Source organism: Oryctolagus cuniculus, chromosome 16, assembly GCF_051225735.1.
Source record: "Oryctolagus cuniculus isolate XC-2025 breed Fujian yellow rabbit chromosome 16, ASM5122573v1, whole genome shotgun sequence".
In the NCBI taxonomy this organism is placed as follows: domain Eukaryota; kingdom Metazoa; phylum Chordata; class Mammalia; order Lagomorpha; family Leporidae; genus Oryctolagus; species Oryctolagus cuniculus.
In genome coordinates, this window is record NC_142882.1 from 40,720,499 (window position 1) to 40,737,648 (window position 17,150).

Here is a 17,150-nt window from a genome sequence, read left to right on the forward strand (position 1 = left end):
ACTTTCAAATAAATAAATAAATCTTTTAAAAAAGAAACTTTCCTACCCCACTGCAATATCTACATTTTGTGGCAGAGGGTAAGTAGAACACACAGTAGTTCCAATTTATTGTTTTTCACTGTGAAACTTATTTTCCTCAGGCTTCTCATGACTACTCTCCACAAGTGAAGACTTTGAAGTGTTTATAATTATTCTAGAAGTAGACCAAGAAACACAATTCTTCCCAAGTAGGCCTCATAACATCTTTCTCTTGGTAGAAGCACTATTGAAATCAGACTTTTGCATATTTCTATAGACACACAGAGACTCTGCTATTCATTTAGACATTAGTTTTTAAAAGAATATGGAAATGCTATATATCACCCTTAAGGCCAAATGGATGCAAGGGCTTCCTCCAGATTTGCAAACTTCCAGTGGAATTTGATTCAGAGCATTGTCTTCTATGTGTGTATGTCTTCAATGTGCCTGCTGATTCTAGGCCAGAAAAACAAAGGCAAACCATGATTGAATCATAGGTTGAAATGACAAGGGAGGCATTTTCTCAAACCGATCACCCTCTTCATTAGCATGGTAAAGAGTAATGCTTTGTTTTTAATATTTTGGAATAAAGTGCCATGGATATTATTACTCATATCCCACTCACTATGGGACTTACCTTAGTTTACATTTGCAGTCATGTGAATGCGATTATCTACGTTCCCTATTGGAGAAATGGGGAAAACGGGACATTATGTAATTTAAAGAATCTCTCCCCAGACATCCATCTATTTTGTTCCTAGGAAACCAGGAACAGAATTTAAGAACTCCTAACTCTGCACGCTGTATTTTATTCACTGAGCCAGCATACTGAATTCAAATTGTGTAGGCTATAGAGACGTTTGCATGTGACTCCAAGGAGCAACAGAAATATTACTATGAGTTCTTCAAGTACATTTTGATAACCCCAGTTGTGGATGTTGATCATGCCGGTGCCTTCTGATATTTTAGACATGAAAAGCAGTGAAGGAGGAAAGTGGAGAGACGTGAAAAAACAGGGCATCGTCATTTCCATGCTAGCATTTCTTGAATCCACGTAGATCAACACAAGTCTCCACCCGGGCTGAACTGGTCACAGCGTATGTCAATGGCTAGCTTTTCCCATCTGGGGTGGACAGTTCATTTGGATAGCAATCCATTCTATTACAACAGTTTTGTTATTCTTTACCATGATCCTGATAGGAGCCTGTATTGATAGCCCAGAGAAAGAGAAAACGTGAAAACTACAGTTCAGGGTATTCGTTCGTATCCATGTTAACTCCTAATCTTGACAGCATCATAAATTTACCCTGAGATGAAACCAAGGTTCTACAAAGCTTCCCCATTTGGTTTGCTTTGGAGTCTGACTCATCACATAGTCGTATGGCGGGAGCAGTCTTCTCTGGGCAGCAAAGATGTTCCCTTCAATACCTTCAGAAGCCTGGGATTATCATTATTTTGAAGCTGTAGAATGTAAAGTTGAGATCACAAGAAAACCAAAGCAAAACAGATGATTCAGAAGACAATGTTTATTTTCCTTAAGATTTTAACCTTGCTAAATAGCCTAATGAAAAGAAACCTCACATGAGAACAGGACTTCTGTAGGATTGACTTGACCTGCAGCTCTGGAGTTGGTGTAATGAGAGAGCCCAGATGCAGGCTGAGCCGGGTGCCTTTAACATTTGACCCAGTTCATCCACTACTGCAGAGAGGGAAGAGAGAAGCAAGACAGTTCAGACAGCAAATCTTGACATACTCTAAGAGCAATACCAATTAATGTGGGGACACAAACTTATCTTAATTCACTTTCTTATTAATATATGAAGCATACGACAAAGAGCAGTTTGTGAATGAAAATTAATGAGGGGGAATGATTTACTATGCTGTGAGAAGTTTTTGTCATTCTGGACATAAGAATAGGTGCAAATTCTTCACTGATCCCAAGGTTATGATTTGTAAAAGTTATTTGGATTTGTTTTTTAAGTTCATAAACATTTAAAGAAAATCTTTGAGGTGTAAATTTGAAAAACACAAAGAATTTATGGAAAAGAACCAAACAAATAAAAGGATTTATCAAGCTAGTTGTATTGTTTTGGCTTGGTATAATTCTATAATTAGATAAATTTTGTGTATGCTATCAATTAAGCCATTTTGCTATCAAAATTATATTATCAATATATTTTATTTCTAGAGCTTTGGATTTTGCATCAAAAGCATATGAAAGACTCATATTCTTGCCTTCTTGGTCACACTTGACGGCATTCTGGTATCTAATTTTGCTTATTTTATTCTTTTTTTTTTTTTTTTTTGACAGGCAGAGTGGACAGTGAGAGAGACAGACAGAGAGAAAGGTCTTCCTTTGCCGTGGGTTCACCCTCCAATGGTCGCGGCGGCCGGCACACTGCACTAATCTGAAGCCAGCAGCCAGGTGCTTCTCCTGGTCTCCATGGGGTACAGGGCCCAAGCACTTGGGCCATCCTCCACTGCACTCCTGGGCCACAGCAGAGAGCTGGACTGGAAGAGGAGCAATTGGGACTAATACCCGGCGGGAGGCATTGTTTTTTAATACCTGTTTTGTCGTTGTTGTTGTTGTTGTTGTTTTGACAGGCAGAGTTAGACAGTGAGAGAGAGAGACAGAGAGAAAGGTCTTCCTTTGCCTTTGTTTCACCCTCCAATGGCCGGCGGTGAGGGGCCACACATCATGGGGCGGGCTCAGCGTGGGGGCCTCATCCGTGAATGAACTCCTCCTGGAAGTTGCTGATGTCCGTGCACCACGCTGATCCGAAGCCAGGAGCCAGATGCTTCTCTTGGTCTCCCATGGGGTGCAGGGCCCAAGCACTTGGTCCATCCTCCACTGCACTCCCGGGCCACAGCAGAGAGCTGGCCTGGAAGAGGGCAACCGGGACAGAATCCGGGGCCCCGACCGGGACTAGAACCTGGAGTGCCGGCGCTGCAGGCGGTGGATTAGCCTATAGCCTAGTGAGCCGCGGCGCCGGCTGCTTATTTTATTCTGTGATAAAACTTAGGTTAGTGATGTGGGTGAGGAGAGGGTTGGGTGTACAAGGCGCCTCATGCTAAGACAGGACAGCGCCTGATAGCACAGAAGCTGGAATCTAAGACTTCTGGCTGCTGAGAATATGCCCAGGAGATGTCCAGGTGGAAAGGGTGGATGAACTAGGCTTGATGTCACAGTTTCGTGCTACCTTGGGCATTCCCCTTTCCCTACCATAGCTAACACCAAGCTGCCTCCAAAGGGTCGGTCAACTTCTTTCTTAAATTATTGGGCCTGTGTGGACTAGAACTCCTACTTTTTTTTTTTTTTTTTTTTTTAAGATTTATTTGTTTATTTGGAAGGCAGAGGTGTTTTTTTTTGGGGGGGGGGAGGCGAGGCGAACCCCAAGGGCCTTTTTTAAAAACTAGGATCCCTGGGTCAGGGGGCGGGCAGGAGAGGGGGGCGGCTAGCAGCCCCCAGCCACAAAGTCAAAGTCCCGGAAGGCTGCCTGCTCGGCGGCGGTGAGGGGCCGTGCGTCGCGGGGCGGGCTCAGCGTGGGGCCTCGCCCGTGAACTCCTCGTGGAAGCTGCTGACGTCCGTGCGGCCGGCCAGCGTGGGCACGAAGGGTGGCGGCAGGGGCCGGGCCAGCAGGGCGTCCCAGCCCAGCGTCCTGAAAAACGGCTGCTTTTTGACATCCTCCGCGTCGCGCTCGCTGGACCCCAGCCGGCGCTCCGGCTTCCTCCCCAACAGCCTGCGCATGATGCCGATGGCTTCGGCCGGGAGGAAGCGGGGATAGCGTTCTTCATCGTTGACGATGCTGTCGAACACCGCTTCTTCGTCGTCCCCTGGGAACGGGGACTCGCCAGCCAGCATCTCGTAGAGCAGCACCCCTAGCCCCCACCAGTCCACGGCCCACGTGTATGACGTGTCCGTCAGCACCTCCGGCGCCAGGAACTCGGGGGTCCCACAGAAAGTGCTGGTCCGGTCCCCGTAGCCCATCCCCTCCTTGCAGAGCCCAAAGTGTGCAAGAAAGGTGGAGAGAAAGACCTTCCATCGAGAGAGGTCTTCCATCCACTGATTTACTCCCTAAATGGCCATAATGGCCAGGCTTGGCTTAAGCTGAAACCAGAAGCCCAAAACTCTATCCAGGTTCAGCAGGTGGGTGGCAAGAATCCAGGTGCTTGGGTCATCTGCTTCTGCTTTCTCAGGCTCATTAGTGGAGGGCTGGAAGTAGAACAGCTAGGACCCGAATCAGCCCTCATTTGAGATGCTAGCATTGCAGGTGACATCTTGATCCGTGTGCCACAATGCTGACCCCAGAGCTCCTCCTCTTGGTTCTCCTTAATACTGCTGAAGAAGGCTAGATCCTATGAGAAAACGTTGTTACATTCCCTTAGAAAACCAATCGTGCAGAATTTGAAAAACATGGAGCGTTTCTTTCAACAAAGCAGAGATTTATGAGCTTAAGCTAGCTGTTTTCAGATAGCTGCATGATGTTTTTCCTCTCTTGACCTAGTACTGTACTCTTACAATAAACTGTGTTCTGCTAATATTTTGACTCCAAATATGGGAATAATATCTCAGCTATCTAAATACTTTTTCTCGAAGAAGAAATTTTTACTTTGCTTCCTTCCAAAAATTCTTGTTTCATTAAAATTTCTCTCAGGCCCATCTTGCTGAGAATAATTATATGATAAGCTCTAGAAATATATTGGTTAAAGCAAATATACACACATATACAAGATTTAGCAACTTAAGGTTTAGAATCAAATAAAAAGGAATGAGAACTATGTTTCTCTTAAATTGATATTACTAGAAAAGAAGTGTAATGCGGTGGAAGACAGCTGGGGAATTGCTCATACAGGCCCTCGTTGTCTTTCTAATAATGACGGCTTGTATTTTTGCTCTTGTTGTTAACTAGTGGTACTAGGGGATTATCCGTTTTATTATGTTAACAAAAATCCAACTTTTTTTTTGCTTCATTGATTTTCGCTATTATTTTTCTTCATTTTATTTCATTCTAGTTTTTTTAACTTCTACTTATTTTGAGTTTAATTTGATATTCTTCATTAATTTTTAAGGCTTATGTTTCCCTCATTTATTTAATCTTTTTCTTATCTGACATAGTATTGTCATTTAAAGCTATAAATCCCCCAGTTAGTACTGTGCTTATGCATTTCACAAGTTATGACAAACTGGGCTAATGTTATCATTTAGTTTCAGATACTTTCTTATTTCCCTTGCGATTCCCTGTTTAACTCATGGGTTATTTGGAAGGATACTATTTCATTGGTAAATTTATTTTTGTCTTCCTACTTGAGAGATATTTTCACATACTATGGAATTCTGGGTTGGTAATTTTTTTCTTTCTTTGTTGTTTTTCACTAAGTCTCTAAATATATTCTGTTTTCTTCTGGCTTTCTTCTTTCTTTTGAGAAATCAACACTCATTATTTTTGTGGTTCTTCTATACATCTGTTTTTAAGGTCTGATTATTTCAGGATCTTTTTCTTTTTTTAAATTTTTATTTGTTTTTGTAGATTTAGTTATTTATTTGAATGGCAGAGTGAGAGAGAGAGAGAGAGAGAGAGAAATCTTCCATCCACTGGTTCACTCCCCAAATGGTTGTAACAGCCTGAGATGGGCCAGGCCAAAGCCAGGAGCCAGGAGCTTTTTCTGGATCTCCCACATGGGTGCAGGGGCCCAAGCACTTGGCCATCTTTCACTGCTTTCTCAGGCACATTAGAAGGGAGCTGGATTGGAAGTGGAGCATCTGGGACTGAAACCGGTGCCCATAAGGGATAGCAGCACCTCAGGCAGCTGCTTTACTGTCTACACCACAGCACTGGTGTCTTCTCTACTTCTAATCATAAGTCTGTTGATTGTGATGTGTCAATATTTTGCTTATTCTGCTTAGATTTGACTCTCTTTTCCCCAATTTTTGCATGTTTTGGAAAATTAAATTTAGGAAAATTTTATCCTGTGGATTTCAAATATGTTTGCAACCCCAGCCTTTCTATTTTCTCTTTCAGATTGCAATTTCAAATGCATTACGCCATGTGATGCTGTCCAACATTATGTTTTATCTTTTCCTATTTTCTTTTTCTGTGGCATAGTCCAGATTATATATTTCAACCTGGCATTCATTTTTCTGACTTGCTTTTGTCATCTCAATCAAATTAGAGTGAAATTTATTCTTTAATATATTGCAATTCAATTCTAAACTTTCCATCTGGGTCTAGACTTTAGTGTTCATTTCTATGCTAAGATTGTCCTGTATATCCTTGGTTTCCATATTTTTATTTATGTTTTGAATATTTAAGAAATGGTGACTGACATCTTGTTTGTTTTTTGTAACATTTCATTCCTCTCATGGCATGTTTGTTGACCGTTTCTGACTTTGCATATACTCCACACTGTCCTGTTTCTTCTTATCTTATAGTCCTTGAATTGTTAACATTGTGGATGATGTGTTCTGAATTCTGTCTCCCTCTGTTGAGTGTGCTGTTGTTTTCCTCTCCCTTGTGTTACTCACTGATCACTGTGAACTTCATGAGCTTTATTTTTATATCTTAGGCAGCTGCATTTCAATATCACCATGAATACAAGGAAAAACACTTAGGTCTGGGACATAGCCTATACTTGAAAGGTGCGGCTCTTTTAGATTGTCAGTGGAACGCCTGGGATTCCTAGAAGCCCTCTAAAGGGGTGCAAGTCACAGTCTCAGCTCTGCCTCCCTGGTAGGGACATCATCTAGGATAAACACGCATTCTTCCAGGCTTCAGCTAGCTCGCTTTCTACCAGCTTTCCTAGTCTCCCTGATTCAAGTGCATTTCAAGGTTTGCTAATGATTAAAGGCGTTTTTAAAAAATTCTTTTATTTATTTTCATTTTATTTGAAAAGCACATATAAGAAAAGAGAGAAAGATGAGAGAAGGAGAGATCTTCCATCCAATGGTTTACTCTCCAAGTGACTGCAACAGCTAGGGCTGTGCCAAGCAGAAGCCAGGAGCTCTGTGCTCAGTTCACGTCACCTATGAGGGTGGCAGGGACCCAACTACTTGAGCCATCAACCGCTGCCTGTCAGCATGCACATCAGCAGGAAGCAGGAATTGGGAACTCAGGCAAGATGTGCACCAGTCACACCTGTCTGTGATGCAGGCATCCCAAGTGACATCCTAGCTGTTGAAGTAATTCCCACCCTTAAGGGTATTGGGACACATATTAGGGGCACTATGCCCCAAATCTTTCTCCTTCATTTTATTTTCATTGTCAGATGTCCGCTCTTCTGGTAGCCCAAAATTTCATCTATGATACCCCAAGCTCATAAAATCAGAGATTTTTGCATTTCATTCTCCATGTTCTATGTTGTGTGGTCTTGGGAAAAGTCAAATGTTGAATTCCCGACAGTTTCTGTCTATTTTGTTTGTTGTTTACTGCTTCTAGGTTTCAAAACATTCTTTTTGTCTTCCAAGGTTACAATTATATTCCTAGTGGGCATCTTAGTCTGATAGAAACTATTCCATAATTACTGGAGCCAGAAGACTCTTAAGTTAATCATTTTGTATTTGAAGTTCCTCATAATGACAGTGGGTCCCAGCCACCTCTGCTTTCATCCAAGACTGGACCCTTTCTTCTGATTTTTTTCACAGCCCCTCACCAATGGCAGGCCTGCTCCCTCTGTGGGAACCAGGACCAGGCATCTCATTCTAGCTGTGTGGCTGCACATTGTTTGCTCAACTGTAAAGGGCTTATTTTGCTTTCAACCTCAGCTCACGTCTTCCTTGCATCCATCACTCATGATATTAAGAAAAGTGTGATTTATATTTCATGCAATTTCCTTATAATTAATATAAGGACTATTCAATTTATTATTAAGTACTTATTTATGTTCATATGGAAATATATAATATAAAATATAATTTATTTATATAATATATAATACTTATTATTTAATATTATATTTAATTTATAATTTAATATAAGGAATATATTAATATAATTAATTTATTTCATGTTTTTCTGTTTCTTAACTAGAAGGAGAAATGACCTGCCTTTATTTTATTTAATTTCATTTTTTAAAGATTAATTTATTTACTTGAAAGTCAGAGTTACACAGAGAAAGAAGAAGAGGCAGAGAGAGAGAGGTCTTCCATCTTCTGGCTCATTCTCAGTTGGCCGCAACGGCCGGAGCTGTCCAATCTGAAGCCAGGAGCCAGGAGCCCTCTCAGGGTCTCCATGTGGGTGCAGGGGCCCAAGGACTTGGGCCATCTTCTACTGCTTTCCCAAGCCATAGCAGAGAGCTGGATCAGAAGTGGAGCAGCCAGGACTCGAACTGGCACCCATATGGGATGCCAGCATTGCAGGCAGTAGCTTTACCCACTCTGCCACATGCCGGCCCCTATTTTATTTAATTTTGAAGATTATTTATTTTAAAGACAGAGTGACCAAGAGAGAGAATGAGGGAGAGAGATCTTTCATCTGCTGATTCATGCCCTAAGTGGCTGCAACAGCCACATCTAGTCCGGCCAAAGTCAGGAGCCTGTAACTCCTTCCTGGTCTCCTGCATGCTTGGCAGGGGCCCAAGTACCTGGGTCATCATTTGATGCTCTCCCAGTTACATTAGCAGGAAGGTGGATTGGATACAAGGTAGCCAGGGCTGGCACCGTGGCTCAATAGGCTAATCCTCTGCCTTGCTGCGCCGGCACTCCGGGTTCTAGTCCTGGTTGGGGCGCCGGATTCTGTCCCGGTTGCCCCTCTTCCAGGCCAGCTCTCTGCTGTGGCCCAGGAGTGCAGTGGAAGATGGCCCAAGTGCTTGGGCCCTGCACCCCATGGGAGACCAGGAGAAGCGCCTGGCTCCTGCCTTCTGATCAGCGCGGTGCACAGGCCGCAGCGCACCGGCCGCGGCGGCCATTGGAGGGTGAACCAATGGCAAAGGAAGACCTTTCTCTCTGTCTCTCTCTCTCTGACTGTCCACTCTGCCTGTCAAAAAAAAAAAAAAAAAAAAAAAAAAAAAAAAAAAAAAAGGCAGCCAGAATTCCAATTGGCATTCCAATATGGAAGGCTAGGATTTCAAGAGGTTGTTATGGAAATGGAAGTGGGCTGTTCATTTCACTTAGCATTTTAAAGAGACTGACCCATTTTCTCCAGGTTTCTGAAGATTTAGTGGAAAGTCAGTTTTCCCTCTTACTGTTGTTTCATGGAGATAATGCAACTTTTTTCTTCTTTTTCCTTTTTTTTTCCAGACTGTATTCTTTGTGATTTTCAGAAGTTCTACTGTGAATTGTTTAGATGTCATTTTCTGTTTTTAATTGTATTTGAATTTTGTAGTACCATTAGAATTCATACCTCAGCATCTTTCATAGATTTGAAAGTTCTTGACTTTTATATTATATACCCCTCAACTTGTATACTCAATTACATATTTATTCAGAATTTTCACTATGTTAGTACATTTCTCATTCTCTTTTATAATTTTCATTCTCCCTTTTCTCTACAATCTGGATATGTTCTACTTGTATTCTATTTGGCTTAATAATCTTCCTTTTGATTCCTTTGTTAATCATTTCTTAATGAAGTGTTTAGTGTCTCAGGAAGTATTGTGTTGGTCCTCAAATATTTTTATGATTAGCATAATAATTTAATTTAATTTAATTTTGGTGATCTTTATTCTTCAATATATTTTTTTAAAAAGATTTGTTTTATTTGAAAAGCAGAGTTACAGAGAGACGAGAGAGAGTGAGAGAGACCTTCCATCTGCTGGTTCACTCTTCAAATGACCTCAAAGGCCTGGACTCAGTGAGTTCAAACCCAAGAGCTGAGACCTTCATCTCCCACATGGGTGCAGGGACCCAAGGACCATCTTCTACTGCTTTCTCAGGTCATTAGTAGGGAGATGACTGGGGAGTGGAACAACTGCGACACCAGCCAGCGCCCATATGAAATGCTAGCATTGCAGGTGGCTGCTGTAAACTGCTGTGTCACAACACCAGCCCCAATTTGAAAAGATGGGAGGAAGAAAGGAAGGAAGGAAGGAAGGAAGGAAGGAAGGAAGGCCGGCCGGAGGGAGGGAGGGCGAAGATAATGCAGAACCCCTGGGCCTCAAAGTGGCACCCATGGCACCAGTCCAAATTTTACCAAGCATCCGAGGTATCTTGACAATCTTATGCCCTACTACTTCTCTGAAGGAACAGAATTGGAATAATCAGGGAGCTATTAGAAATATAAAATCCTTAGGCCAGTGCCACAGCTCACTAGGCTAATCCTCTGCCTGCGGGGCTGGCACTCCAGGTTCTAGTCCCGGTTGGGGCACCAATTCTGTCCCATTTGCTCCTCTTCCAGTCCCGCTCTCTGCTGTGGCCCAGGAGGGCAGTGGAGGATGGCCCAGGTGTTTGGGCCCCTGCACCTGCATGGGAGACCAGAAAGAAGCACCTGGCTCCTGGCTTCGGATCGGCACAGTGCGCCGGCCATGGCAGCCATTTGAGGGGTGAACCAACGGAAGGAAGACCTTTCCCTCTGTCTCTCTCTCTCTCACTGTCTAACTCTGCCTGTCAAATTAAAAAAATATTATTGCATGTGACCTTTAGTCTATAGGAAATATGATTTCTTCCTGGTTCTTAAGTATATTTTCTCACCTGTCATATTGTATTTATTTGTTTTTTCCTATCTATAATTGTTTTTACCCTACATACTTTATTTACATTCAAAATTATCAACTTCTCTACTTAATATGATGACACAGAGATCTAAGCTTTCCTTCTTTCTTATCTGCAGCCCTGAGTTTATACAAGTCAAACACAAGTAATATTTTTATTATGTGTATTCTATCACTGCTAAATGCTCTTCTCGAGCTGAGAATCATATTATCATATTCTTTAAAAATAATTCTCTATCACACTACCTTCTACAAGGTTTTGCTCCATTTTGAATGGGTGAGACATTGGTGAGATTTAGAGTTAGAATTGGTATTTCAGGGAACGCACATTATGTAAAACGCAGTTGTACATTAGGTTAACCTTCATCCTGCCCTACCCCTGAAGGGTTTTTCTTGACCTTGGCAGGCCATTAAAGGAAAGACCATCTACACTAGAAGCAGAAGTGTAGCAACCAAATGCAAAATGACTGCCTGGCAATACCCAGACTTGTCTCAACTACTCACCGTAGCAATATTAGAGTTCTTCCAGGAATGTCTTATTTTCTCCCGTTAATTTCAGTGTGTGGGATACTGAACTGGTAGCTGGTTATAAGCATTAGAACCACCAGAGGTTTTGGGATATTAAGAAAGGAGCACATTAACAACAAATCAGCAAATGAAAGACTTGCTTGTAATTAACCTTCAGATCCCAAGCCCAGTTAGCTCTCTGGGAAAAATAAAATTAGCATCAATTATGAGAAAATGTGTTGGTACAAGTTATTAAATAGCATATTCCTTCCAATAAGACGCATCCAATTATTGTTGTATTGCTAAGGAAGGGTATGAAATTGCTCCCAGAGAAAAAGCAGAAGCAGGCGTGCAAGATGATGAGCAGGCAGATAGCTTAGGGCTCGCCCTGTGTAAGCTGAGTCCCTGGGAGGTGGTAGGTTTTTATGGGAGGTGATCTATTGGTGGCTGGAAGAGTGCTTGACCCCTGAATTGCTAATGACTCATTGTGAAGTTATCAATTAGCCAAACTCACTGCTACTTGTAATTCTTTTAATTTATCTTTTTCCTAATGCAGCTCTTTAAATGTTTTTTTTTTTTTTTTTTTTTTTTGACAGGCAGAGTGGACAGTGAGAGAGAGACAGAGAGAGAAAGGTCTTCCTTTTTGCCGTTGGTTCACCCTCCAATGGCCGCCGCTGCAGCCGGCGCACCGCGCTGATCCTGGCAGGAGCCAGGAGCCAGGTGCTTTTCCTGGTCTCCCATGGGGTGCAGGGCCCAAGCACCTGGGCCATCCTCCACTGCACTCCCTGGCCATAGCAGAGAGCTGGCCTGGAAGAGGGGCAACCGGGACAGAATCCGGCGCCCCAACTGGGACTCGAACCCGGTGTGCCGGCGCCGCAAGGTGGAGGATTAGCCTATTGAGCCACGGCGCCGGCTTTTAAATGTTTCATTAGTCTACTGAAACTAAACTTTGCCGAGATGTTATTATTTCACTTCACTGAGAATATAAAGCTGCTGAAACTCCCTCAGCTTGCTTCCAGTGCGTTTCAAAGTCCCCTTCCATCTTCAGCGATCTTCCTTTCATATCAATTGGTTTTGAAAAGTAGAAGTTTGTTATCTCACATAACACTGGGGTTGATATTATTTAGTAAGATCCAAATGTATTCCATGTTTCTATTCCTAAGTCCTTTCTGTATTGAATTTGTCTGCAGACTTTAACTCCAGTGATGACTGTCACAGCTGCAAGTTGCAAACATTACACAAAAGGGTACAGGAAAACAGGAGGACTGTGTTCCTCAGTGTCTCCTTCTGCGACCACGACCAGCACCCAGCTCTTCACATTCTCTGCCGTGCCCTTTCCACCACTGAAGCCTCCCCTCCTTCCTTCCTTTTCCCCCTTGGCACCATGGGCACCCTGTGAGTTTCACTTCTTCACGTATTGTCTTCATCCTCGAACAATCTGTGCTTTTCTAGAGGGAGGGGATTCTGCTTTAAAAAAAAAAAAGATTTATTTATTTATTTGAAAGTCAGAGTTACACAGAGGAGGAGAGGCAGAGAGGAGAGGGAGGAGAGGCGGGGGGGGGGGTCTTCCATCCGCTGGTTGACTCCCCAATTGGCCGCAACGGCTGGAGCAGCGCTGATCCAAAGCCGGGAGCCAGGAGCTTCTTCCAGGTCTCCCACGCAGGTACAGGGGCCCAAGGACTTGGGCCATGTTCCACTGCTTTCCCAGGCCATAGCAGAGAGCTGGATGGGAAGAGGAGCAGCCAGGACTTGAATCAGTGCCCTTATGGGATGCTGGCACTGCAGGCCAGGGTGTTAACCCACTGTGCCATAGTGCCGGCCATGCTTGCTTTTTTCATTGCTGTCCTCCCTGAAAATGTTGTGCCCTCAGCTCCTCATTTCATCTCACTCATTCCATCCTTGTCTGTGACACAGAAAACTAGTTTATTTCTTTAAATTTCCCATTTCTGGTGGCAGTATATTTTTCTCAATTGTCTTTTACTGCTATGGACACTATTCTGACTTCTCTGCTTTATCCTCTGCCTCCTTGAGAGATGATGAATATAATCCTGCTGTGTGTCACTTGCAGCACAACTGTTTGTTTTTTTTTTTGTTTTTTTTTTTTTTGACAGGCAGAGTGGACAGTGAGAGAGAGAGACAGAGAGAGAAAGGTCTTCCTTTTTGCCGTTGGTTCACCCTCTAATGGCCGCCGCTGCAGCCGGCGCACCGCGCTGATCCTGGCAGGAGCCAGGAGCCAGGTGCTTTTTCCTGGTCTCCCATGGGGTGCAGGGCCCAAGCACCTGGGCCATCCTCCACTGCACTCCCTGGCCATAGCAGAGAGCTGGCCTGGAAGAGGGGCAACCGGGACAGAATCCGGCGCCCCAACCGGGGCTCGAACCCGGTGTGCCGGCGCCGCAAGGTGGAGGATTAGCCTATTGAGCCACGGCGCCGGCTCACTTGCAGCACAACTGTTTATGGTAGTCATCCAGGTACTAATGCAGCAGACATGAAATCAAACATGTATAGAGCCTCTTAGATGGGCAGTAGGTGTTCTGGCCAGAACTTAACACAAAGTTCCTCATAGTCACAGACAGATTTGGAAGTATACTCCCATTGCAAACCCAGAAAGGGACGGCACTGAAATTCTTTGGCAAACTGTTTTCCAGGAAACTTGTGATCACAGCACTGCTGTTCACATAGAGAGTCAAAGTGCCCTGGCAACTTTTAAATTCCTTAACTGACCACCCACGATGTGTCTGACACCTGCTGAGGCTCCAACCCTCCAGCTAGGATGGCAAGAAGAATTGCAGGATGCACTGCTACATTTTAATTTCAGGGGCCAGCATGTGGCATAGTGGGTAAAGCTGCCACCTTCATGCCTGCATCCCATATGAGTGCTGGTTTGAGTCCCAGCCGCTCCACTTCTCATCCAGCTCCCTGCTCATGCACCTGGGAGAGTAGCAGAGGATGGCCCATGTTCTTGGGCCCCTGCACTCACATGGGAGATGAGAAGAAGCTTCTGGCTCCTGGCTTCAGTGTGGCCCAGCTCTGGCTGTTGCAGCCATTTGGGGAACAAATCAGCAGATGTAAGAGTTCTCTCTCTCTCTCTCTCTGTAACTCTGCCTTCAAATAAATAAAATAAAATCTTAAAAAATTTTAAATTTTAATTAAATAAGTTTTATAAAGTGACAATTGTTTCCTAAATGCCTTAGGAAGCAATATTTACAATTAAACATAGTCATTGTTTATCTGAAATGAAAATTTAACTCAACACCCTGGGTGTTTTTGTTAGTATAAACCTCAAAAAATTTCCTTCCCTCTATTTTCCCAGTTTATTCTTTCATATTGACCTTTTGTTGGCTGACCCCTAAGACTGGTCCAGAGAATCATGGGACCTAAGAAGGATTTACTGCAATTTCTTTCCTTTCTTTTCCTTAGTTTAGGTTTTTGTGCCTTTTCCACTTTTTTAAAAGATTCATTAATTTATTTGAAAAGTCAGAATGACAGAGAGAGAGAGGGAAGAAGAGAGAGGGAGATCTTTCATCTACTATTTTACTCTTCAAATGCCTACAATGGTCAGGGATAGGCTGGGCCAAAGGCGGGAGCCAGGAACTCCGTCTGGGTCTCCTACATCGAGTGACATGAATCCAAGTATTTGGACCATCACCCTCTGCCTCCCACATGCTTTAACAGAAAGCTGGATCAGAAGTGGGGTAATTACGATTTGAACAAAAAAAAAATGTTCTTTCCTAAAAGTTCATTGATAGAATATTTTGAGGGGAGGGAATCAAAATTACTAAGGAACAGAGATTTGAAAGTGCCATAGTCATGTGTAAAAAAAACTTTGCATTTAGTATACACTATAGGATATTTTTATTGTATTTGTTCAGTGGAAACAGGACTAGATGGTTTTGGGAGAAACCAATCTGTGAAATCTTTATCAATTTTTCAGGTTAGAAGCAGTAATTAGTTTCATATATGTTATTTTCAAAAGTTTTCTGGTTTTGCAGCCTGGTACTGGCACAAAAACAAACGTGTAGACCAATGGAGCAGAACAGAAAACCCAGAAATAAGTCTATGCATCTACAACCAAGGAGCTAAAAATCAATACCTGGAGCAGAGACAGTCTCTTCAACAGATGGTGGTGGGAAAACTGGATTTCCACATGCAGAAGTATGAATCAAGAACCCTATCTCACTCCTTATACAAAAATCCACTCAAAATGGATAGCAGACCTAAATCTATGACCCAATAACTTTACAATATATTGACAAAGGCAAAGAGTTCTAGGGAAAAAATCACAGAGCCACAGAGCATCAAAGCCAAAATTGACAAATGGGATTACATCAAATTGAGGAGCTTCTGTACTGCAAAAGAAACAGTTAGCAAAGCGAAGAGGCAACTGACAGAACAGGAGAAATTATCTGCAAGCTATGCAACTGATTAAAGAGCTCAAGAAACTCAACAATGAAACAAACAACCCAGTTAAGAGATGGGCAAGGACTTAAACAGGCATTTTTCTGTATTTCAATTATTATTACTTTATGAGTCAATGAATTACCCCTTGCTGTTGGTAGTAGTACTTTTTTCTAAAATGTTCTGGGAATTTGGTATGATATGAGGAATTTGTAACCTTCCTGGTAAAGAAACTTTGCAGAAATTTCCAACCAAAAATAAATGGTTTCTCTTTCACAGTCTAAACTTTTCTCTGCTAGTAACATTTTAACTGGTGCTCCAAATTTTGTGTTTGTATTTTCTTTTTTATTTTTGCGAATTTCCTGAACAAATCTTTGGCAAAATTCATTCCTCCCTTTGCTGGAACCCCATTCCCATGTAGGATGGAATGGAAATTGCCCTCTACCCTGTGAAGCTTTGCTGGAATGAACTGACAGCAAATAGAATGAATGGGAGAAAAAGCACACACATTTATCAAGGTGCAAAAGGGGAAAATCACATCACAGAGGTCCAACACAATTCAGACTAATCCACCTCCTCCCTGTTTTCTATCAGGAAGGGGGAGAATGGGAATGCCAGCGGAAGGGTCCATTATTGTTCTTGAACTCAACAGAAAAGCAGGAAAAAAGGCTATGGGATCCATAGAGCAGACGATGGTGGTAAGACTGAACTAGGGAACAAGCTGTCCAGGTGTGCAGGAACCTGTGGTAGGAGTGGAGCTAATGAAGGCTCAAGGAAGGGCCCTGGAGCTGGCGTAGCTGTCTGTTCTTTGGTGGATCCTGTCTTTAGGCAGGAAAGAGGACTTCACGGAAAGTCTTTCCTTGAGCTCAGTGGGAGAGTTCAGGGGAGAAGCCAGCCAAGGTCAGAGGGTCCTTGATTCTGAGCTTGCTTTTAAGGCCTTTTAATTTCCTTTAGGTCAACTCACTCAGCATGCCAAGACTACCGTATTTTAGGGGTGTCATTGTCCAGTCCCTGTGGGGAGCAACTCGGACTAGACTAAGTTACTGGAATTAAGACTTATTCTATGCATCTGCTCTCCCACAATATGGCGCTGAGAAGGGAGAAACAGCTTCTACACAGCTGCCTCCAGTTCAACCAATAAACTGTAGGACCTGCTCCTGATTGGAGGAGAGCAGTGTACTCGGCGTGTGGGTAGCAGAGTTGGGATTGGTGGAAGAGGACTATAAAGGAGGAGAGAGACAACATGCACCAGAAACATCTAACGGGAACATCCAAATAACATCTGAGCAGCCCCCGAGAGAGCCGGCTGGCGGTGTGCCGCTCCCCCGCGGAAGTGGGGAATGTGGCAGGGGGAACCGCCCTTCCACGGAGGTGGAAGGGTCGGTAGCCAACCCGGGAAGAACCAGCAGCAAACCCGGGGAGGGCCGAGCAGACGAAAGAACAGCGCAGGGTCCTGTGTCGTTCCTCCACGAAGAGGGGGAGCGACAAGTCCCCACCACTGCTGAGTGTTTCCAGGCCTCCACTTACTGGAGATGCACAGGGAGCCTCTGAGGAGCTGCACAGCTCTGCTGTGCACCAGGGAGCGATGG

General features: G+C 43.4%; 1 pseudogene; it reads right to left on the reverse strand.

Moving 5' to 3' along the window:
- Positions 1-3,446: 3,446 nt before the first annotated feature.
- LOC127487769 (serine/threonine-protein kinase N1 pseudogene) lies at positions 3,447-4,607 on the reverse strand (annotated as a pseudogene).
- Between the last annotated feature and the right edge of the window lie 12,543 nt (positions 4,608-17,150).